The sequence below is a fragment of the Hylobates moloch genome, unplaced genomic scaffold, assembly GCF_009828535.3.
Source record: "Hylobates moloch isolate HMO894 unplaced genomic scaffold, HMol_V3 SCAFFOLD_5, whole genome shotgun sequence".
Taxonomy (NCBI): domain Eukaryota; kingdom Metazoa; phylum Chordata; class Mammalia; order Primates; family Hylobatidae; genus Hylobates; species Hylobates moloch.
Genome location: NW_026652280.1, coordinates 13128270 through 13153915, shown reverse-complemented (window position 1 = coordinate 13153915; position 25646 = coordinate 13128270). Strand labels below are relative to the sequence as shown.

Below are 25646 nucleotides of genomic sequence, written 5' to 3'. Positions count from 1 at the left end.
CTTGCACAAGATATTTACTCTTTTTTAATTTCAAAGATATGGGGAAGAAGTGTTTATCAGCTTAACAAAAACAAAATCCTCTTAGGACAAAAAATACAAAATTATAGTTCCTGGGTAAGAATGGGTGAATGTTTGTAATATGTAAGAATGATATGAAATGTATCTTCTAGTATTTAAATATTAAAACAAAAGACTCTGCCTATTGAGTTTTATATTTAAAACTTTCCATTGACCCAAGGCTCTCTCTTCATGATGGGTAATTCTAATCCTTATATGTAACTTAATACTTTTGCATTTCCAACATCTACATCCAGCCAAATTTGATTTATTTTATGAAGAAAATTAATTCTGTAAGATTCACAATGGAGTTTAATATCATATAATCAACAGAAAAGCCAGAGTTCATGTTAGGACTTTTTCTACATGATTATGTTTTGAATTTTCTGCATGTATTTTTGAACGACTCCTTAGAGATTTTTTAGGTCTTTGGCTCGTGTTAAGAGGAGTTGTTAAAAAACACCTAGTTAAGAAAGTACACAGGGATTCTGTGGTCCGGGTGTACTTCCTTTAAGCAGATGTATTCCTTGTTAAAAGTTTACTTAATGAAGGTCATAGAGAAATTCAACTGAGGTGAAAAAGATGAAATTTATCTTTATGTTACATATTTGAAATTCAGATAAATCTGCTCTTTAGAAATTGCTAAAATATATATTTTTGGTAGCTGATGAATAAAAATACTTGGAACTGGTATGATACTATTCATGAAAAAGATATTTTTTTATAAGTTTGGCAAATTATCACCAACACTGATATGAAGTTAGCTGGCCATGTTTCAGTGAATATAATTTTTGTGAACTTTATATTATGGTATTTTGATACATATAAAGATAAATAAAATAGTGTAATGAATACCTGGATATCATTACCCTCTTTCAGTAATTACCAACACATGGTCAATATTGTGTCATTTCTACACATGCTCACTTTTTAATATTAAAACCAATTTCAAATTCATATCATTTTAACCATTGAAGCCACATACACACACACACACAAGTATACATGTTATGTAAGTGTGTGTACACACTTTTAAACATCAAAGTCAAAGCTTAAAATTAAGAAAAAATTTTAATGTAATAAAATATTCATACAGTGTTCAAATTAAAATCTTTATCTTTGAATTAAGATTTAAATATGTCCACACAATGCAGTTTTTTGGTACATTTCTCAATTCTCATTTGGTCTACGGGTTTCCTCTAATTTTTCTTTCCGTTTATATGCTGAAGAGTCAAGGTTATTTGTCCTATAGAGTTTCACATAGTCTGAATTTTGCTAACTGTATCACTGTTGTATGATTCAGTATGTTTCTTTATCATCCATATTTTTTATAAATGTTTAGGGGCTTGATTAGAAGTGATATAAAATATTCATCAAAAATATTCATAGCCAATCCTATTGCATGACATCTTTAGTAGACTAGGACACAAAATATATGTTCAAGAAACCAGAAGAAATGTTGAACGTGTTAAGTAGAAAAATTGAAAATAAAATAAAGATTAAACTTTTAGAGAATACTACTACAATGTCTATGATGAAATACACTGCATATGATTAATGGCATATTATTCACACTGAGAAAAAAATGGTTCGATTGAAGACAAATATAAATCTTCTGTAAAAACATAATGAGAAAAAAGTTAAAAAACTAAAAATGAACAAACTATCATTGAGTTGTGAGACAATTTCAAACATTTTCATTTATGTATAATTGCAGTTTCTAGAACCAATGAAATTTAGAAACTCATGCATCCAAAATGTTTAACAAAACTTAAGCACAGATGTTAAAAAATATTATACCAAGGCGCATCATGATTAAATTACTCAAAACCATTAATAATGAGAAAATCTGAAAGATAATGATATGTTATATATAGAATAGCAAAGATAAAGTTGATAGCAGATGTCTCATCTCAAACAATGCATGCCAAATGACAGTGCAGAAACATTTTTAAGGTATTGAAAATGAAAAGAAATCAATCCAACTGAGAATTTCTCAACCAATCACAATGATTTTTGTAAAGAGATCAGCTGAATTGAAAGAGAAGAAACTGAGCTGTCAGGTATTGGAGCAGCTAATTCAAAGAACAAGTAAAAAATTTAAGAGGTAAGCCTTTAGACATTTACTGCAATAGTATAAGCAAGAGGCTAAAACCAAAGAAACTGTTGCATCTCCTTTCCTCATTTCCTCCATGGAACAGCACTCTAATCCAATCAGAGGATAAGCACAGACATGTGGATCATTGCATTATGATGGTAGTGCTACAAAAAACTAAGTCATTTTTTATGGACTCTGGGGTCAGGGGAGTGCAAGGGGAGTGTTAAGAGTGAAAAAGTACTAAGTACATTGTCAGAGTGGGAAACTGTCTTCAAAGTTTCACCCACTTTAGTCAATAAGGAGACCTCATCAGAAATGCTTGAGAAAGACTTCTGCCCAAGGCCACAGATAAAGCCCTCTTTACACTTTAACACTGGGGCTAGTAATGTAAATATGAGAAGAGCATGCCCTAATGGAAGGGACTGTGTCCTTGACTGCAACTCCCTTCAGAGTATGCAATGCACTGGTTGTGCATCAAATCTGGTGTGACAAGGGAATGTTTTCGCAATGAGTGCTGTACTGCCAGGTCAAGTCTTTATAGTTGCCTATAGCCAGGCCTGAACAAATCACAGTTGTTACCCCAAAGCCGTATTCCTAATCTTCAATAAAGGAAAGTGGGATGAAGACTCTTTCTGGTGTACAGCACCAGCACACAAGGGGAACTACAATACAATACATGATTAAAGAAGTCCTTCAAGAAGAAATAAAATAATACTAGAAGGAAATCTGGATCTATGCAAAAACAGAATCACCAGAAATGGAAGGTATATCAGTAAATAGAAAGACCTTTTTTAAATTATAATATCATTAAAGGATAATTGGCTGTTAAAGCAAAAATAATAACAAAGTATTGTGGGGCATACATCATTTACAGAAGTAAAATGTATGAAATTAACAGCATAAAGATTAGGAATATGCTATTTTAAGCTCCATCAACCATATATAAAGTGGTATGACATAACTTAAAATAGATTATAATAAGGGTACATGTGCATACAATAAACCTAAAGCAACTACTAAAATAAAGTAGCAGAGTTTACTACAGGCTACAAAATAGTTAAAACTGAAGCCTAAAGAATACTCAATCCAAAGAGGAAATAAAAGAAAAAAAGTGAGCAAAGGACAGGTGAAAAAAACATACGAGTAGCAAAGTGGTATGTTTAATAACAACCATAATAATAATCACTATAAATATTAATGGGATAAAAAATCAAAGTATGAGATGAGGATTATTAGATTTTTAAAAAGACTCAACTATATGTCTTTAAAATGATTTAAAATGTAAAGGTACAGTAGGTAAGAATTTAAAGAATGAAAAACATATATCTTGCTAACTCCAGTCAAAAGAAAGCTACAATGGCCATAATATTAGATAATGTAGATTTTGGGACAAAGAATATTAGCAGTGATAAACAATATCATTTCATAATTATAAATTGCATAATTATAAGTGATAAACAATATTATTTCATAATTATAAATGATAATGTCATTTTATAATATAAAACAATATCATTTTATAAGAATTATGTCAATTCATTAACAGGGCACAACTTTTCTAAATGTTTATACACTTAATAACAATGCCTCAAAATAAATGAAATAAAAGATGAAATAAAACCTTATTGTATTACAAGAAGAAACACACAAATCTATAATTCAAATTGATTCATTTCTATTCAACATTATACTGAAAATTCTATCCAATGAAATAAGAAATGAGAAGCATCTAGATTAAAAAGATAAAATAAAAATGTTTATTTACACAAAGCATAAATACACATATAGAAAATCTTATGAAATCTATAAAAATACTGGTAAAATCTATAGGTAATTTTAGCAGGGTTGGAGGATACAAGGTCAATATTAAAATCAGTTATATTTCTATTTACTAGCAATGCATAATCAAAATTTAAAATTTATACAACAGTACATTTTATAATAATGTAAATAATTCAAAGATTGGGACATAAATCTAACAAAAATGTGCAATACCTCAAACACTATAAAATACTGCTAAGAGGAATCAAGAAAAATCAATATAATTGGAGATATTTATTATGATACTGGATCAGAAAACTCAAAATAGTTAAAAATGTCAATTCTCTCCAAAGTGTTGTATAAACACAATTAAAAAAATACAATTAGATTTAAAGTACAAAATAAAATTCCAAACAGGTATTTTTATAAAACTTACATGCTCATTCTATAATTATATATGCAAAAGCATGGGACTTAGAATGACTCAAAGAACATTTTAAAAGAAGAGGAAATTTGGAAGACTATGCCATCTGACTTTAAGACATAATGCTACAGTAATCATTATGGTAAAGTATTGGATTAACAAATAATTTAGTAGAACAAACCACAAAGTGCACAAATACACCTACATTTATGTGATCAATTGATATCTGAAAAAGTTCAAAAGGCGAAATCAATGGAGAAATAACAGTCTTTGTGCTAAAACACCTGAGTATTCACTTGAGAAAAAGATACTTTGATCCATACTTTACCGTGCACAAGGTCACAAAAAGTGAACACGAATTTAGATGAAATACTTGTAATTTCTTTGGCAAAGGTTTCTTACAACAATATCAAAAGTGCATTTGTTAAAAACTGACAAATTGGACGGTAGCAAAATTGAGATAATCTCTGGATCAGATCCCATTGCTACTGTAAAGAATTCCCACAACTCAGTGTCTTAAAATGATACACATTTATTGTCTTACAGTTCTATAGGTGAGATGTTTAAAATGAATTTCACTGGACTGAAACCAGGGTGCCAGAAAGGTCGTGCTTCCACCCGAGTCTCTAGAGAAGAGTCTATTTCCTTACATTTTCCAGCTTCTCAAAGTGTATTCTATTCCTTGCATGCCTTGGTTCATATCCCTCCTCTAGGCCAGCAGCACAGCATCTCCAAATTTCTCTCTACTCTATCTTCACATTGGCTTCTCTTTGTTGTGTTAAATTTACCTCTTCTCCCTTTTATAACGACACTTATAATTTCCTTTAAAGTGCACTTGGATAATCCAGGATAATCTTCCTATCTAAAGACCATTAACTGAATCTCATGTTTATCTATGGAGGTCACAGTCTTTGGTTTTAGGAGTGAAGACCTTGATATCTCTGACAGTCATTATGTGGTCTACCTCAGATGATAATTAAATGAGAAAACAAGTCATTCTGTATTCAGAATGTACAAGGACTTTCAAAACTTGGAAACAGAAATTCATCACAATTTTTTGAAATAAGCAAAATATTTAAAGAGACATATCACAAAGAGTTGACATGTAAAATAAGTTAAAAAAAGATAATCAACACCTTCAGTTTCAACAGGTAAATGCAAATTAAAACTACAATGAGATACCAGTAAACTCTTACTAGAATGAATATCATTAAAAGACTGACCATATCAAGTATTGAAGAGAATGTAGAGCTACTGTACCTCTCATACACTGCTAGTGTGAATGTAAAATCGCATGACTATTTAGAAAACAGTTTGGCGATTTGTTAAAAAGTTAAACATAGAGGCCAGGCGCGGTGGCTCATGCCTGTAATCCCAGCACTTTGGGAGGCCGAGGCAGGCAGATCACGAGGTCAGGAGATCGAGACCATCCTGGCTAACACAGTGAAACCCCATCTCTACTTAAAATACAAAAAAAAAAAAAAATAGCAGGGCGTGGTGGCAGGCGCCTGTAGTCCCAGCTACTCGGGAGGTTGAGGCAGGAGAATGGCGTGAACCTGGGAGGCGGAGCTTGCAGTTAGCCGAGATCACGCCACTGCACTCCAGCCTGGGCGACAGAGCGAGACTCCATCTCAATAAATAAATAAATAAATAAATAAATAAATAAATAAATAAATAAAAAATAACTAAAAAAAAAGTTAAACATATACCTGCCATATGATCCAGCCATTCTAGATATTAGGTAGATATCAAGGATATCTATCTAGATATCTACCTAAGACAAAATAAAATTATATTTCCATATGAAGATGTTTACATGAATATCAGAGCAAGTTTATTTGTAACAGACAAAAACTGGGAAAAGTCAAATGTCTATCAACAAGTCAATGTACTAAGAAACTGTAATATGTCTATGCAATGTAATGACACTCAGTAGTGAAAAGAAATGAACTACCGATATAGTAACATCTCAAAATAATAATGAGTAAAACAAGCCTGCCAACAAATTCAGGTTGTGTGTTTCCTTTTGCATCTAATTTTAGAAAATTTAAAACAATCATAGTGAATGAAATCAGACAAAGAACTGTGGGAAAATGGGGATGGGAGGAAGATCCGGAGGGAAGGATGATGAAGGGACATGAGGAGACTTTTGAGGGTAGTGATGATTGTGCTCATTATCTGTATTATGATGACAGTCTTAGAAGTAGAAATATGTCAAAAATTCGATTCATCTTGAGTATATGCAGATTATTGTGCCAGTTATACTTCATTAATGTTGTTTAAAATCCTGACTTGTCAAAACCAGAAAAACAAATTAGACAACTAACTGTGGAACAACAGATAATAGATGTTTCTGATGTGTTATGATATGACCTTTATAAAGAACATTGCCTGTAAAGTATTTTACCAAAAAAAAGTTGAAAGCTAATTTTCAAGTTACAGGAAATTAACTTGTAATAAAAGAACAAACTAAATGGGAAAGAAAGTAAACAAAGTAAAAGGAAACAATCAAACAAACCCAAATTGTGTCTTTCTACAGATTTGCTACCCACAGTGTAATCTGTGGAATAGGAGCATCTTACTACAAATGCCAAATCTTGAGCTTCATCACAGGTACTGACTTTGAGTCTGCATTTTATCACACTTACCACAAGGTCTGAATATTCAATACATATTAAAAAAGCATTGATCTACCACAGAATTGATCTAGTTTATTTGACATGTCAAAAAAAGCAGGAGTTTAGGAAAGATATTGTTCTAGATTAAGAAAGATTTAAGATATGCTAGAACTAGTGTAAAATGTGGGCATTGTTTGGGTCACGACTTTACAAAACTGTTTTTATATTTGCATTTTTATGGATTTATAAAAAATTTAGACTGTATAAGGTATAATACATAGTAATGTAGAGATGAGCAATAGATGATAATGAGAAAGTATTGCCAATTTTGTTGGTCATTGAATGTTTCTTTCTTGTTACATAAAAACATGCCCTATTTTTAGTCATGTATACTTGAAGCATATTGGTATTAGAAATGACAGGATGTCTTGAGAAAAAGTATATTTTCTTTAAAATATCTCAAAAAAATGGGAGGATAGAAAAAACCATTGTGGTAAATTGATAATAACTGTTGAATTCGGGTCATGAGTATTTGGATAGTTGTTCTTTTATTATTGACTTATGCTTAAAATATACGTATTAAAACAACAACAAAATATACAGCAATGTCGTACTTTTAAATCAATATGTTAAACAAATACAAGTAATTATTGTAACACCAGCTACTGATGACAATGTATAGAAAGCAGAACTATACAACCTCATAAAATTGAAAATTTGGACACTATTTTGGAGAATAATTTGGCCAAAAGCAACAAATTTTACAATGTGTATATAAAGTATCAGTTATATTTCACTATTTTTACCTAGAGAAATATTCAAATTTGTCCACTGGGAAGCAAGTATAAATTGAATTAATTGAAAAAAGAATGTTTAAATTAGGATACCATATGATACTAATTATATAAGTGTTTCACAATTACAAGGCAATGTCTCATAATACTCTTGGCATAAAGCAATTAGTTAAGTTAGTAAGTCTAGGCAGAGAAAACTGACAAAATTTGTCATGGTAATTACAATGATTGAAATAAGTGAAATTTGTCTAAAAGTTGAAACTTAGAAATTTCTACAACATTCTCCTCCCTCGAAAACAGTTTAAAGTAAATATGACAAGCAACAACACTCATGACATCTGGGTCATTTTTCTACCAAGTGCTATTTTTCCCTATTAAATATATGATTGAAATATTTCTCAATTAAATTTAGTTAAAAATCATCATTTAAAATTCTAAGGAAAAAGCCCTTTAGTTTGAACACCCTTAGATAAAACATTCAAGAAAAATGAATGGTAGCAATAGTTATATCTCAGTAATGAAATATTGTGGCTTTGTTTATACTCCTCTATATTCCAAACTTTCTATAATGGTCATACATTTCAGCAGAAGTGAAAAACATTTCCAACAATGCTCCACTTCTGATTGAAGACTGGTGGCAGCTGTCAGCATTGCTAGACTGAGAAACACTCTGGGCTGAAACCAGGCAAATAAGAAAAAATGCTCTCGCCTGAAATGGGCCCTGGATAAACCAGCAGTGGCATTTTGCCCTGCATTTGCAATCTTGTTTATATTTTCCAATCACATGAATATGCTAAAAAACCTACATAACATTTCAGTATGAAGAAGTGCTAATACTATGTCTTATGTTAGTCTGTTTATATTTTTTCTCTTATTGCTAATACCTGGGAATGTTAATCCATATTTATTTTCAAAATTGTAAAATATATTTCAAAATAAAAGTGCATTTATATTAGCACAATATTAGATCCTAAGCTAATTATAATAATATTTAAATAGCATTATTATAAGTAGAAACAACATATTATGGCCAAATAAAATTGCAAGTATATTTGTGATGATTAGTATTAGGTGTCAACTTGATTGAAGAATCCCTAGATAGCTGGTAAATTATTGTTTCTGGATGTGTCTGTGAGGGTTTTGCCAGAGGAGATTAACATTAGAGTCAGTGAACTGGGAGAAGAGTCATCCTGGGTTGTGGTTGTGCACCATCCAATCAGCTGCCAGCATGGCTAGAGCAAAGCAGGTGGAAGAAGGTGGGAGAAGCTGGCTTGCTGAGTCTTCTAGCTTTCATCTTCCTCCTGTGCTGGATGCTTCCTGTCCTTGGATATCAGACTTTAAGTTCTTCGGCCTTTGGACTCAAAGTGGTTTGCTGGAGGCCTCTCAGGCTTTTGGCCACTGAAGGCTGCACTGTTGGCCTCCCTGCTTTTGAGACTTTGGGACTCGGACTGAGTGACTACTGGCTTCCTACCTCCTCAGCTTGCAGAGGGCCTATCTGGGACTTCACCTTGTATCCGTGTGAGTTAATTCTCCTAATAAACTCCCTTTCATATACGCATATATCATATTAGTATTGCACCTCTAAAGAACCCTAATACAATATTTTATCTAATGTGTTATTTATATCACACATGCTGGGACTTATATTCAGTAATTTTAAGTGACCTGTCCTGTAAACAAATGTATTCATAACCAGTGCTACAACTGATCTTAAAGACATCAAGTGTATTCTATACACTGTACTTTACTGAATGGAAGAAAAAAATGCATAAATATCTAACACTGTGACATCTATAGCTGATGGTTCACTTTGTTTACATTGAATAAAGATCTATAAATTACATTTTAACGTTTGGACCATTCTTCAAATGACAAAATAAATGTTTTCTATTATCTCCTCTTAGTATACATTTTTTCTCCTTGTTCTAAAGATTCTCGAGGTCAAGTAAAAAAAAAAATTAGTCAGAATGATGGATTTGGTGGCTGCGTGGGAGAAGATATAAGTTGAAGCTGGGAAATGTGGATGGGATAAATATAGAAATTTAATCCTGTTTGTGATCTCTTAAAAAATCAAGGGAAACTTGGCAGCTTCATAGAATGATACTATGCATAAAAAGACTCTGAAATGGCTTTCTCAGAACCACTAGTATGAAATATCAAGAAATGTGAGTGGATATAGTTTGCATACATAAGTGAAAAGGAAGCAATATTTTGGGCCCCAAAATTTTAATAACCCATGTGCCAACTCTTTCTCTAAACATTCATTCCGCAGCACTAAAATGTGAAAGATCATTTTCTGTTTTATTTATGAACTGTCATTAAGCATATAATTTGCATATTTAATGTCACCAAAAAAAAAAAAAAAAAGCCCTCTGGGACAGCTAAAGCAGCGTAGACTCAGAATACCTGTATTGGAGCCTCTGATGCCCTCTTTGACACTACACAGCCTTCTACATTCACTATTGATGTGAAATCCTAAGATGTACAGCAACAAGTGCCATTTCATTTCTGGGCTGGATATCATGAACTTTATTCAGGAGCAGTGGTAGAGGACTGTGGATTAATGAGCAGCACATGTGAAGTGGTAAGCACTGACAACATTAAGACTGAGTGTGCAAAAGTTCTAAAATGAAAAGAGATAGATTCCAATTGGTTAAATAAATGCTGGTGAAATTTCATATTCTTAGATACAGTAGTTCACTTTTTCTTCCCCTCCACAAACTATCAAAACGTGATTTGCCCTTATTTGTCAAGGGTAAATTTTTGTATGTTCCTGTATTGAAGATTTGCCTAAAACACCTTTATCGGTATAGATCTTAATTATGTCTTTACCATCTTTGCAGTCTGATTTTTTTAAAATTATTGTACTTTTTTATGAGTCTTTGGTGCTCTCAGTGTTATACAAAAATAAACATCAGACATATAAGCATTGATTAATATATTCTTTGTTTAAAAAACATAGTGACAGCAACAGAATGAAATGAAGGGAATCTGAAATTTATAGGGTTCGTGTGAGAAAAATAGGAATAAAAACATGATTTTCTTTCTTTAACTTTTATTTTTTGTTTGGAGGTACATTTGCACGTTTGTTATACAGGAAAACTCATGTCACAGGAGTTTGTTGTATAGATTATTTTATTACTCAGGTACTAAGCCTAGTACCCAATAGTTGTTTTGTTCTGCTCTTATCCCTCCTCCCACCCTCCGCCTTCAGGTAGGGCCCAGTGTCTGTAGTTCCCTTATTTATGTTAATGAATTTTCACCGTTTAGCTCCCACTTATAAGTGAGGACGTGTGATATTTGGTTGCCTGTTCCTGAGTGAGTTTGCTAAGGATAATGGCCTCCAGCTACATCTATGTTCTCACAAATCACGTAGACCAATGAAACAGAATACAGAGCCCAGAAGTAAGACTGCACACCTCAATCATCTAATCTTTGACAAAAACAAGCAATGGGGAGAAGCCTTTCTATTCCATAAATGGTGTTGGGTAACTGGCTAGCCATATACAAAAGATTGAAACTGGACCCTTTCCTTACACCACATACAAAAATCAATTCAAAATGGATTAAAGACTTAAACATAAAACCCCAAACTATAAAAACCCTGGAAGATAATCTAGGCAATACCATTCTGGACATAGCAACAGGCAAAGATTTTATGACAAAGACACCAAAAGCGATCACAACAAAAGGAAAAATTGACAAGTGGAATCTAATTACGCTTAAGAATCCCTGCACAGCAAAATAAACTATTAACAGACTAAACAGGAAAACTGCAGAATGAGAGAAAATATTTGCAATCTATGCATCTGACAAAGGTCTGATATCCAGCATCTACCAGGAACTTACAAAAATTTACAAGACAAAACAACCTCATTAAAAAGTAGGCAAATACATGAACAGAAACTTTTCTAAGGAAGACATACACTTGGCCAACAAGCACATGACAAAAAGCTCAGTCTCACTTATCATTAGAGAAATGCAAATCAAAAGTACAATGAGATACCATCTTACACCACCCAGAATGGCTACTATGAAAAACTCAAAAATAACAGATGCTGGTGAGGTTGAAGAGAAAAAGGTACACTTACACTGTCGGTGAGAGTATAAATTAGTATTTACATTAGTTCATTTATGTCATCATTGTGGAAAGCAGTAAGGCAATTTCTCAAAGAGCTGAAAACAGGACTACCATTCAACCCAGCAGTCCCACTACCGGGTATATACACAAATGAATACAAATAATTCTATCATAATGACACATGCATTTTCACTCATGCACACATGAATATACATACCATAAAGGTACACGAATGCTCATTGCAGCACTATTCACAATAGCAAAGACATGGAACCAACCTCACTGCTCATCAGTGACAGACTGGATAAGAAATGTGGTACACATATACCATGAAATATTATGCATTCTGATTTTAACTTAACCATCACATGAACGCAGCCTATTTCTTAGTACTTTCCTGCGTGTTTGCAGTCAAACCTGTACAATATTTTCATGTTTTTCTAAAATTTGATTTTTCTCTTAATGTTCTTATGACAAGATATAATACAGAAAAATAAAACATTATTTGACTTCTAATATCTAAACAGGCATTCTATTATCCGTTTATTTCAGAAGATAACCTCACATATACCTGTCCTTATTTTTAGTTTTCATGTACAATTAAAAACCACTGTAAACACTCTCAATAGCCTAAATCCATTCACTGGGAGGAGGTACATAAAATTGGTCTCACAATTGAACAAAGAACCAACCGTTGAATACAAACATTAAAAAAATTTATATCAACATATTGTTACTCAGCAGCCTTTAAATTTGGTGCCATAAAACCATTTTGTCAAGTGAAATAAGAAACGGAACACATACAATATAATTTCTTTAATTAAAGGAAAAAAGTTGTAGACAAATGCAGGGAAGACGTCCTGGATATATATAATATTAATTGATTTTATATAAATAAATGTTATTTTGCACCATAGTAAAGACCAAGAGAGTCACTCTCTACTGACTTTTGGGTTATTTTCCCTAATAGTTTGAGATAGAATGTTCTAAAGGCAGTTTGCTGGAGTTAACAGTAGCATATGTGGAGCAAGGATGGCTGAATAACTAACTCAACACCAACACTGGCTAGTTCCATCACCTTAGACAAATAGCTCGACCTCTGGTTGTCTCAGTTGTCTCATGTGAAAATTGAGGATAATTATTATGCCTCTCAAGGTTTGTATTCTTGATGAAATGAGTTGCTGCATCCAAAATACTGTCTGGCACGTATTAAGAGTTAAATGTTTTTAGTGAGCTACATGAAAATAGCTATTGACAGGTGAATAATAAGCATCTAGTGATTTCTGTATTTCTCAAGGTCAAAATATTCAGCTATTTTCATTTCTGCTAAAAAGTTACACACGTAGAAAGCTTTGTAAACGACTATTGCAAAAATACTTTAGTATATATTTTCCCTGATGTATATGTTCCACATGTATTTTCAAATTATTTGAATGTCATTATTTTTTTTCTAAGCATGGCTAAGTGACTATGACAGATACATATTATCATGCTTGAAGCAATACATGATATTGCATGGACATATATAAGCTGAAAATGATCCCAGTGTGACTCAGAACAATTATATTTTCAAAGAAGACTAATTATGACTTAAGGGATGAAAAATATTATAATCTATGCACTTATGTAGTTTGAAACTGAATCTAATTAGAAATTGTCTTTTCTATGACCTCTTCTTGGTTACATAAAGCTAATTATTCCATCTGTGAAAACTTGTAAAAATATAATGTATTCTGGAAAGCTCATGGAAAGCTGAAATATTGAGCTCAACTAAGCCCAGCTTCTCAGAGAAAAACAGATGGCAATTAATATAATGTCTCCATTTTTAGAAAGCTATTGAGTAGACTTGGCCAAAATGATATATCATAGACTTAGAATCTGTGGTGATGAGAGAGTTCCAAAGCTTTCCCCAAACAAAGAAAAACAGAAAAACTTAAAGGTTTTGAAAATGCTACTAAAAAATAAGAATAAGAGTTTCTCTATATCAATTTAAAAAACACATCTTACCTCTCCTTTTGGGAAGTGAACACATGAAGCCAGCAAATACTATAAAGCCTTCGTGTGAAACAAATAGGAACACATGGCTCTTGGGGCCTGGAGTGGTAATATTAAAAGGGGAAGTAGTTACAGAATATCACCTATCTTTCTTCTAATTTGAGAGTTTTTTATAAAAAGGAAAAAAAAAAGAAGGAAGCCACAAAGTGTCTATAAGCAGTCCCCTTTCATTCGAAAAGCACCTCTGTAATACCATATAGAGCAGTAACATGGAGAGTTAGTGGCAGATTTTACAGTATGTGGTGAAGTCTATTTTAAAAAATGATACTAACATTGTCTCAATGCTCAGTTCGAAAAGGTTCTCCGTATTTTTGTGAATTTATTTAAATCTTGTCTGTGTAGTTAAACACAGAAGCAAGAAAATTAATATTAGAACAATGTTAAGAAAAAATAAATCCCCTTCTTGAATTGTTCTGGCTGGAATATCTTTTGGAATCTGTATTACCTATTGTCTTTATTCCCACTTCCATGCCTATCCTTTTATTTAACCTATTTTTATCTTATATTAACATTTTAATTTTATTAGTTAGTTACAATATGATTTTAGTCTTTAAAGAAATTATTTGGATCTTCTAATCAGTGCTTACCAGGACATTGGTATTACCAGGGCATTGAAATAATTGTTCTGTTTCTCCATCAAACACCCTGGATCCATGACCTTCTATTGCCCTCTTGAAGGTGATATTTCATCCCAGCACTCTGACTAATCCTGCTCCTCAGCAAAGGACAATATAAGTAAGAGGATCAATAATAACATGGAGGCAGAACTGACAAAACTTAATGACCAATTGGATGTCAAAAGAAATTGCCTGTGTTAGGAGTGTCAAATGAGAGTTGGGAAATGCAGAGGTTAAGATACCTTCAAAAATCACAAGTGACAATGCTAACTGGTGCTGGTTACTCCAGACCCAGAAGGAACTGTGATTGCTATCATGATATTCTTCCTTCCACTCCATCACTCTGAGAAAAGTCTAGGTTCAGTTTTTCAAGATTTCATAAACTGTCCCTAACTTCTGAATGACTAATCAGATGAAATGGCTATGACTGGTATATAAAATTAAAAAAAAAAAAAAAAAAACAGAAGAACTAAAATGTTTTGGTCACTGTGGTAGGCATATAATTGTTTACCAATATCTCTCTTGCAATTGCACAAGGTTACATACATGACTGGTTTTACTAACAAGATATGAGTAAAAGTGATGTACACCATTTTCAAACTGAAACACCGAAAGGCCTATGAATAATTGTCTCGTCTTTATTGCTTCCTAGTTTGGCAATCAGTAGTTGAAGGATGGTGGAGCCTCTACCAAGCCTGGGTCGCTGAGTGACTGTGAAACTTGGATGCACTTCCCCCAGTAACTCCCACCCAATGTTTGTGGTAGAAGGTTGCTGAGAAATGGAAAGTTAATTGGTTACTGTAATAGCCTCGCTCCCAGACTAACAAAATCAACTGTGTCTCTAATGGCATAGTGGTACTCATCTGTTCTCTTAGTAATTTGTCTCATAATTCAATGATACAGTAAATATTATATTCATTTCAAAAGAGAAGAAAAATCAAGGTGAGCTTGTACAACAACTCCTCAAAAAATGTCATTTTGTTCAATGTCATTTCAGTGTAATGTTGATGAGAAAAAAGTTGATTCACTGCCAGAGCCACTATCTATGTTGAGTCTGCACATTCCCCTCATGTCTGCATGGGATTACTCTGGGTACTCCAGTTACTTCCCACTTCCCAAAGCTGTGCACATCAGGTTGGTTGTTCATCTACAAGGTCCCAGTCTGAGTGAGGGTGACCATGTGAGGGTGATCCTGCAATGGAATGGCACCCTGTCCAGGGCTGGTTCCCACCAATCTCCCTGAGTTGCTGGGATAGGCTCCTGCCACCCAGGCCCCGAACTGTAATAACCAGGTTGGAAAATGAACGAATAGAAATTATTGCAAAATGAAGACTTGTAAACGATCATCACACAAATGTAGGACAATAAACTATGCTGGGTAGGAAAGAGCTCAGTGAGCCAGCTGTATTTGTTAATTCTTGTGTTTGAACTTCGTGGTGGCCGGAGGTGATCCCAACAATCTTTGTTTTGCAAACATTCATTTCTTGATTTAACCCATCACCACTACAACTGCCAGTCACTCACTGATTCACCCAAAATCAGGTAAATAATGATCTTACTTGCTTTTACTAATCATATATATATACAGCTCACATTTATTTCAGTGTTTAATATTAGAAATGTTTTGGTCCTTATTTATAACTTTAGTGAAGTTTTTGTTACCAGAAATATGTCATAGGGACTAAACTCTCTTTTATCTCAATTAGCCTCTGATAAAATTGGTTTTATTACACAGTGTTTCACTTAAAGTTGCAGTTTGAAGACTAAAGTGGAATATATGCAGATACACCACTAAACTACTGATTAGGGAATCATACATCCCAGGCTTCTTTTGATGATTAATGGATTAACAGCTTTTCAGAAAGCAGAGAATAAACAAATAATGCTTCCCACTTCCAACAATAACAACAACCCAAGAAAAAATGTAAAAAGTAAAAATAAAAATCTTTAAAGGTTGATGAATAAGGTAGACTGAAAATTTAATGAACCTTCAAATAAATCATGATGGTTTAACAAAACCATCAATTACCATACATGTAGAGTGGGAAATTCCACAGTCATAAAATTACGCAAAGACTATTTTTTCCTAAAACATTGTTCAGAATAATGATCAAACATTATATTAGTTAACCACGTTTATCACGTAAATTATATTTGACAAATTGAATGAATATATATATTTGAATACATATACATATATATACACACACATATATATATATATAGCTGTAAAGATAACATGAAGGATTACATATTTTTCTTTGAACCAACAATGTATTCCATTTTCCCAAGAATTTCTAATAGTATTTATTTCTTTGTTCTTATGCTTTCATTATGAAGATATAGTTTCACTTTGCACTTGTTGAAACTCTTTTTAGCCACTGCTTACTATAGTAAATAAACCATCGTATTCAATTTGACAGTTTTTGCTGATGTTGTGATAGTAGCTACATAATACCTAGACAAACATATCATCCAAATGTTCCTTTCTCCAATTATCAGTTGTGCTTTCAGCACATCTCTCTATAACTGTAATATCTATAAATTTACTTTACTATCAAAAATAATATTTAGTAAGCACCACTGCCAAATGGTATAGAAAGTATTATTTTGTTGTGGAAAAGGCATAATATAAACATGATTTTATAAAACACACAATCCTTCGTGAATGGAAAAAGAAAACTAAAGTCATGCACTTCGTTAATTTGCCTTTCTTTTTGTGTATATGTATGTTTGTGTTGTGTAGAATCAGTAAAAAATCTAAAAAATAATATGATTATATCACAGAACCACATAAAGCTGATTCACATGAACAGACTGAAATATAAAAATCATTTGATCCAAGCCTGCAAAAGCACTTTATTTGACAATAGCAGTAATTATGACTTTAACAAATGAACAAATATGACAAAACTATTATTATTTTATTTGTTAGACCTCATTATATTTAGTTTAAAATTTTATTGTGAATATGGAGAATACCTCAATCTTTAAATAAATATATAGACAAATAAGGGTTAGTTTGATCCCTCAATTTCAGGGAAATTGGTTCTATACATTACTGTACATAGAATCATTTCAAAAGCTTGGCAAAGCTTGACAAAACAGATAATCCCACTCCACAGCTACTGATTCATGAGCTGAGTATTTTTTAACAAGCCTCAAAGATGACTTGAAGGCAAATATTTTCATGAAATATCATCACCATCATCATCTTGTCAACCATATTGAGTGTTTACTCTGTGATGATTACTATGCAAAGATAACGGCATTCCTTAATTGACTTGTCTTACAATAATTCTATAGTATATGTTCTATTATGTTGCTATTTTATAAATGCATATACTGAGCATATTGAAGTTAAGTAACTTGTCTTAGCCATAAAGCAATTGGTGGGATTGGAATTAAGACAAAGGATTTTGCTTTCTTTAGAGCTGGTACCTTTAACCAATGTTTTTGCAGAAGCCATTTTCTGGAATATGTATATCTTTTTTTAAAAAAGAAAATGCATGTAGAAGTTGGCTAACACTTATTTATAGAACAGCGTTTTTCAAACTTTTCATAATGTATTCTCATATCAGAAACAAATACTGCGGGTGAACTCCAATATTTGTATATGCATTTATATACTAATGATTCACAAACAACTTTTATCACTATGTAAAGTATTTCCTAAAATGAACTCTAAATTGAAATGCAAAAAAATGAAGTAAAGCATAAATATAAATGAAACTTCTCATATTTTTCCATAGTTCATTTAAAAGCATGGTGAGCCTGCTGTGTTATATAAACACTTCCTTGCAGACTTCCCTGTAAGATGAAGGAGCATGGCATCATCATGTTGGATTTTGCCGGTCTGTATCTTCCACCTAATCCTGTTTGGGGTCTATCATTTTCCTTTTCTTCCTCAAGAGGATAATCAGCAGTGATTTTTTTTACATATTACTTTTTAAGTTCTCATTTTATAACATTAAGTCACTGTTGACCAGTAAGTAGAATCTGCATAAAATGTAACGATTTGTACCTCCATGATGCGACAGTTTCATGACACTAGTCAAGACTCTTAAACACTCTCAGATTGAGTATCTTCAACTGCAAGATGATTTAATAAATGTAACCTCTAGATCTTCTGGATAAATCACATTAAAAATAACTGAAACTGTAGTTAGAATATATCAAATGTTTAATAAAGGTCCTTATGTCATATAAACGTGATTTATTTTAATACTTATAATGTCTGACTTCTTTAAATAAATGCTTATTAATCAGTTCCTGGAGTGCATAAGATAATCACTGGTAATCACCCATTGCTACAAGAATCATCAAAGGAACAGCTCTCAATATAAATGCTATTTAAGCCATGCAGGAAAGGGCTCCTTCCAAGTTGGAACGATTGAAAACGGGAAATATTTGCTATGATCATTTACAAATGATTTTAGGTGTATACACCGAAGGTTAGTGTGCACAGTTTCTATTATGTAAAATTTTCAGATTTGGCAGTAGACAACAGTACAAATCTATCATAAATACTTACAAAAACTGAGAGAGTTTAGATAGAATTTTAATTTAGCAGAAGGTTAAAATTCTTACCTTATATTGTCACTGTCATGTCCAAATATAGATTTTGAAAATCATTGTTAATCTAGCAACTTACAAGTTGAATTCTATTTACCTACTTTCCTATTTATTTTAATGGAAAAAAACATTCCTGAAAAGTCATATTGGTATTTGAGGAAAATTAAATCTTGGGGTTCTATTTTGAAGACATTTTTTGCACATTCTAGATATAATATCTTCAGATTATGTGGCTTCAGTGAATATCTGCCTACTGAAGCATCACAAAACAGTCTAAACAATCCAAATGTATCTCTTTTCTAATCTCCAGACCTACAGAACTACTTTCCACAAGGCATTTCAAAGTGCATACTGAAATTCTTACTTTCTATTCACTCTTCCACCTAATTGTTATGTTCCTTCTTTCTCTTAATGAAATCAGCATCCTGTTGAAAGCTCACACTTGAATAAAAGGTTCTTCTCTAATGTTTCCTTCAGCTAACCTCTCATATACATACATTCGAGCATGAAGCCTGACTAGAGATGAACTATGATCAATTCTATGTCTTAAATCCCTCAAGTAAATTCATTTACCTCCTATTACCTCCAAGTTCTTAATTAATAATAATTTTAAAATCTTTATTTTGTACGTATTTAAATATGAACAAATAATTGTACATATTTATGGGATGCAGAGTGATATTTTGATACATGTATTCAATGTGTAATGATAAAATCAGGGTAATTAGGACAACAATCACCTCAAACATTTATCTTTGTGTGTGTGTGTTAGGAACATTCTGAATCCTCTCCTAGCTTTTTAAAAAGTATACATTAAATTATAGTTAACTATATTCACCATACAGTGCTATAGAAAAGCAGAATTTGTTCCTCCTCTCTAGCCATAATTTTATATCTATTAAACAATCTTTCCCCATTTCCTCTTCTTCCATTCTTTCCTTTCTCTAATAATCATAATTCTTCACTCTATTTGTGTTAGCTTAATTTTATTTTAGCTTTCACATAAGAGTTAGAACTTGCAGTATTTATCTTTCTGTGCCTGACCTATTTCACTTAAAGTAATGCAGTCCAGGTTCATCCATGTTGCTGTGAATGATAGAATTTCATTCTTTTCTATGGCTGAATAGTATTTCATTGTGTATATACACCACATTATATTTATTCTTTTATTTCTTGATGGACACTTAGTTTTCTTCCATATATTGGCTATTGTGAATTGTGTTGCAATACACATTGGAATGCAGATATATTTTCAATATACTGATGTTCTTTCATTTCAATAAATACCCAGTAGTGAGATTGCTGAATCATATACTACTTCTATCTAGTTCTATTTTTAGTTTTTGGAGAAATCTTCATACTGTTTTACATAACGGCTGTACTATTTTACCTTCTCACCAACAATGAAGGAGCTCCATTTTCTCCACATTCACAACAGTATTTTTTTTAGACTTTTTGATAACGGACATTCTAATTGGGGTGAAATAATATCTCATTGTGATTTTGATTTGCATTTCCTTGATGATTAGTGATGTTGAAAATTTTTCCATATACTTATTGGCCTTCGTTCATAAATTCTTGTTATAAATTGTTTATAATAACAGCAAAATAAATAGGAATTGTATTTTTGAAAGTAACCAATGATGTTTCTAGAGTGTTAAATACTAAAAGTCATTTTATTTTCAATCTCACATCTGTGACTCTATCTTAAAGAAATAAATTGATATCTAAAATGTTCTTATACAAAAAATTTATCAATGTATTATTTATTGTGTCTAAACTTAAAGCCTAATTGCTGAGATAAGCTGTGTACTTTTTGACATATAAGTTCTCTTAAGTGTTTAAAGATGTTGGATAGGACTATGGCAAAGATATTTGGAGACTTGCATAGTAGAAAAACTTAGTAGTCGAAAAAACTTCAGAGTATCAAGAAAGTAGAGTTCTACATAACGTTGTATTAAAAAATAAACTAGTGTTAACAGATGAACACAAATATATATATATTTTTTCTAATTTGTCACTGAAAGAGACCACAACATAAAGAATAATTCTGCTTATTTCTTCCACTAATGTACTAAGTTTCCAAATTTGATCTTTTATATCAGCCTTCAATTAAGAAAAAATAATAATTTGCTGTATAGCTGAAGAGAAGTTTTAGGAGTGAATTTCAGGAAACAGAAATAATGAATTGAAGGGTAACTGGAGGTTAAGAATGAAGTTCCACAATTCAAGTAGTCTTTCAAAGGAGTTGCTGAGAGAGGGAAAACAGAGAGTTGGGATGATAGCAATGAGAGGTTTGGAGTTAATGAGGATTTTTTAGAAGATAGATAATATGCTGAATGAAAATGGGCTAAAGAGCTGGAGCCGAGATGGCTGAATAGGAACAGCTCCAGTCTACAGCTCCTAGCCTGAGCGACACAGAAGATGGGTGATTTCTGCATTTCCGTTTGAGGTACTGGGTTCATCTCACTAGGGAGTGCCAAACAGTGGGTGCAGGACAGTCGGTGCAGCGCACTCTGCACGAGCCGAAGCAGAGCAAGGCATTGCCTCACTCGGGAAGTGCAAGGGGTCAGGGAGTTCCCTTTCCTCCTAGTCAAAGAAAGGGGTAACAGACAGCACCTGGAAAATCAGGTCAGTCCCACCCTTATACCGCGCTTTTCCAACGGGCCTGGAAAACGGCACACCAGGAGATTGTGTCCCGCACCTGGCTCGGAGGGTCCTATGCCCACGGAGTCTCGCTGATTGCTAGCACAGCAGTCTGAGATCAAACTGCAAGGTGGCAGCCAGGCTGGGGGAGGGGCGCCCGCCATTGCCCACGCTTGCTTAGGTAAACAAAGCAGCCAGGAAGCTCGAACTGGGTGGAGCCCACCACAGCTCAAGGAGGCCTGCCTGCCTCTGTAGGCTCCACCTCTGGGGGCAGGGCACAGACAAACAAAAATTCAGCAGGAACCTCTGCAGACTTAAATGTCCCGGTCTGACTGACAGCTTTGAAGAGAGTACTGGTTCTCCCAGCACCCAGCTGGAGATCTGAGAACGGACAGACTGCCTCCTAAAGTGGGTCCCTGACCCCCGAGCAGCCTAACTGGGAGGCACCCCCCAGTAGGGACAGACTGACACCTCACTCGGCTGGGTACTCCTCTGAGACAAAACTTCCAGAGGAACTATCAGACAGCTGAATTTGTGGTCTCATGAAAATCCACTGTTCTGCAGCCACCGCTGCTGACACCCAGCCAAACAGGGTCTGGAGTGGACCTCTAGCAAACTCCAACAGACCTGCAGCTGAGGGTCCTGTCTGGTAGAAGGAAAACGAACAAACAGAAAGGACATCCACACCAAAAACCCATCTGTACATCACCATCATCAAAGACCAAAAGTAGATAAAACCACAAAGATGGGGAAAAAACAGAGCAGAAAAACTGGAAACTCTAAAAAGCAGAGCACCTCTCCTCCTCCAAAGGAACGCAGTTCCTCACCAGCAATGGAACAAAGCTGGACAGAGAATGACTTTGACGAGTTGAGAGAAGAAGGCTTCAGATGATCAAACTACTCCGAGCTACGGGAGGAAATTCAAAACAATAGCAAAGAAGTTAAAAAATTTGAAAAAAATTAGACGAATGGATAACTAGAATACCCAATGGAGAGAAGGGCTTAAAGGAGCTGATGGAGCTGAAAGCCAAGTATTGAGAACTACGCGAAGATTGCAGAAGCCTCAGTAGCCGATACGATCAACTGGAAGAAAGGGTATCGCTGATGGAAGATGAAATGAATGAAATGAAGCAAGAAGGGAAGTTTAGAGAAAAAAGAATAAAAAGAAATGAACAAAGCCTCCAAGAAATTTAGGACTATGTGAAAAGACCAAACCTACATCTGTTTGGTGTATCTGAAAATGACGGGGAGAATGGAACCAAGTTGGAAAACACTCTGCAAGATATTATTCAGGAGAACTTCCCCAATCTAGCAAGGCAGGCCAACATTCAGATTCAAGAAATACAGAGAACGCCACAAAGATACTCCCCGAGAAGAGCAACTCCAAGACACATAATTGTCAGATTCACCAAAGTTGAAATGAAGGAAAAAATGTTAAGGGCGGACAGAGAGAAAGGTCGGGTTACCCACAAAGGGAAGCCCATCAGACTAACAGCTGATCTCTCGGCAGAAACTCTACAAGCCAGAAGAGAGTGGGGGCTGATATTCAACATTCTTAAAGAAAAGAATTTTCAACCCAGAATTTCATATCCAGCCAAACTAAGCTTCATAAGTGAAGGAGAAATAAAATACTTTACAGACAAGCAAATGCTGAGTGATTTTGTCACCACCAGGCCTGCCCTAAAAGAGCTCATGAAGGAAGCACTAAACATGGAAAGGAACAACCAGTACCAGCCCCTGCAAAAACATGCCAAATTGTAAAGACCATCGAGGCTAGGAAGAAACTGAATCAACTAACGAGCAAAATAACCAACTAACATCATAATGACAGGATCAAATTCACACATAACAATATTAACTTTAAATGTAAATGGGCTAAATGCTCCAATTAAAAGACACAGACTGGCAAACTGGATAAGGAGTCAAGACCCATCAGTGTGCTGTATTCAGGAAACCCATCTCATGTGCAGAGACACACATAGACTCAAAATAAAGGGATGGAGGAAGATCTATCAAGCAAATGGAAAACAAAAAAAGGCAGGGGTTGCAATCCTAGTCTCTGATAAAATAGACTTTAAACCAACAAAGATCATAAGAGACAAAGAAGGCCATTACATAATGGTAAAGGGATCAATTCAACAAGAAGAGCTAACTATCCTAAATATACATGCACCCAACACAGGAGCACCCAGATTCATAAAGCAAGTCCTCAGTGACCTACAAAGGGACTTAAACTCCCACACAATAATAATGGGAGATTTTAACACCCCACTGTCAACATTAGACAGATCAAGGAGACAGAAAGTTAACAAGGATATCCAGGAATTGAACTCAGCTCTGCACAAAGTGGACCTAATAGACATCTACAGGACTCTCCACCCCAAATCAACAGAATATACATTTTTTTCAGCACCACACCACACCTATTCCAAAATTGACCACATAGTTGGAAGTAAAGCTCTCCTCAGCAAATGTAAAAGAACAGAAATTATAACAAACTGTCTCTCAGACCACAGTGCAATCAAACTAGAACTCAGGATTAAGAAACTCACTCAAAACCGCTCAACTACATGGAAACTGAACAACCTGCTCCTGAATGACAATTGGGTACATAATGAAATGAAGCAGAAATAAAGATATTCTTTGAAACCAACGAGAACAAAGACACAGCATACCAGAATCTCTGGGACACATTCAAAGCAGTGTGTAGAGGGAAATTTATAGCACTAAATGCCCACAAGAGAAAGCAGGAAAGATCCAAAATTGACACCCTAACATCACAATTAAAAGAACTAGAAAAGGAAGAGCAAACACACTCAAAAGCTAGCAGAAGGCAAGAAATAACTAAAATCAGAGCAGAATTGAAGGAAATAGAGACACAAAATCCCTTCAAAAAATTAATGAATCCAGGAGCTGGTTTTTTGAAAAGACCAACAAAATTGATAGACCGCTAGCAAGACTAATAAAAAGGAAAAGAGAGAAGAATCAAATAGATGCAATAAAAAAAGAAAAAGGGGATATCACCACCGATCCCACAGAAATACAATCTACCATCAGAAAATACTACAAACACCGCTATGCAAATAAACTAGAAAATCTAGAAGAAACGCATAAATTCCTCGACAAATACACCCTCCCAAGACTAAACCAGGAAGAAGCTGAATCTCTGAATACACCAATAACAGGCTCTGAAATTGTGGCAAGAATCAATAGCTTACCAACCAAAAAGAGTCCAGGACCTGATGGATTCACAGCCGAATTCTACCAGAGGTACAAGGAGGAACTGGTACCATTCCTTCTGAAACTATTCCAATCGATAGAAAAAGAGGGAATCCTCCCTAACACATTTTATGAGGCCAGCATCGTCCTGATACCAAAGCCTGGCAGAGACATAACCAAAAAAGAGAATTTCAGACCAATATCCTTCATGAACATCGATGCAAAAATCCTCAATAAAATACTGGCAAACCGAATCCAGCAGCACATCAAAAAGCTTATCCACCATGATCAAGTGGGCTTCATCCCTGGGATGCAAGGCTGGTTCAACATATGCAAATCAATAAATGTAATCCAGCATATAAACAGAACCAAAGACAAAAACCACATGATTATCTCAATAGACGCAGAAAAGGCCTTTGACAAAATTCAACAACCCTTCATGCTAAAAACTCTCAATAAATTAGGTATTGATGGGACGTATCTCAAAATAATAAGCGCTATCTATGACAAGCCCACAGCCAATATCATACTGAATGGGCAAAAACTGGAGGCATTCTCTTTGAAAACTGGCACAAGACAGGGATGCCCTCTCTCATCACTCCTATTCAACACAGTGCTGGAAGTTCTGGCCAGGGCAATCAGGCAGGAGAAGGAAATAAAGGGTATTCAATTAGGAAAAGAGGAAGTCAAATTGTCCCTGT

At 34.1% G+C, this 25646-nt stretch overlaps 1 protein-coding gene across 1 annotated transcript in view; it reads right to left on the bottom strand.

Moving 5' to 3' along the window:
* CDH19 (cadherin 19) overlaps positions 1-25646 on the bottom strand; it is a 108838-nt gene that overhangs the window by 71719 nt on the left and 11473 nt on the right. The gene's annotated exons all lie outside the window — the stretch shown is intronic.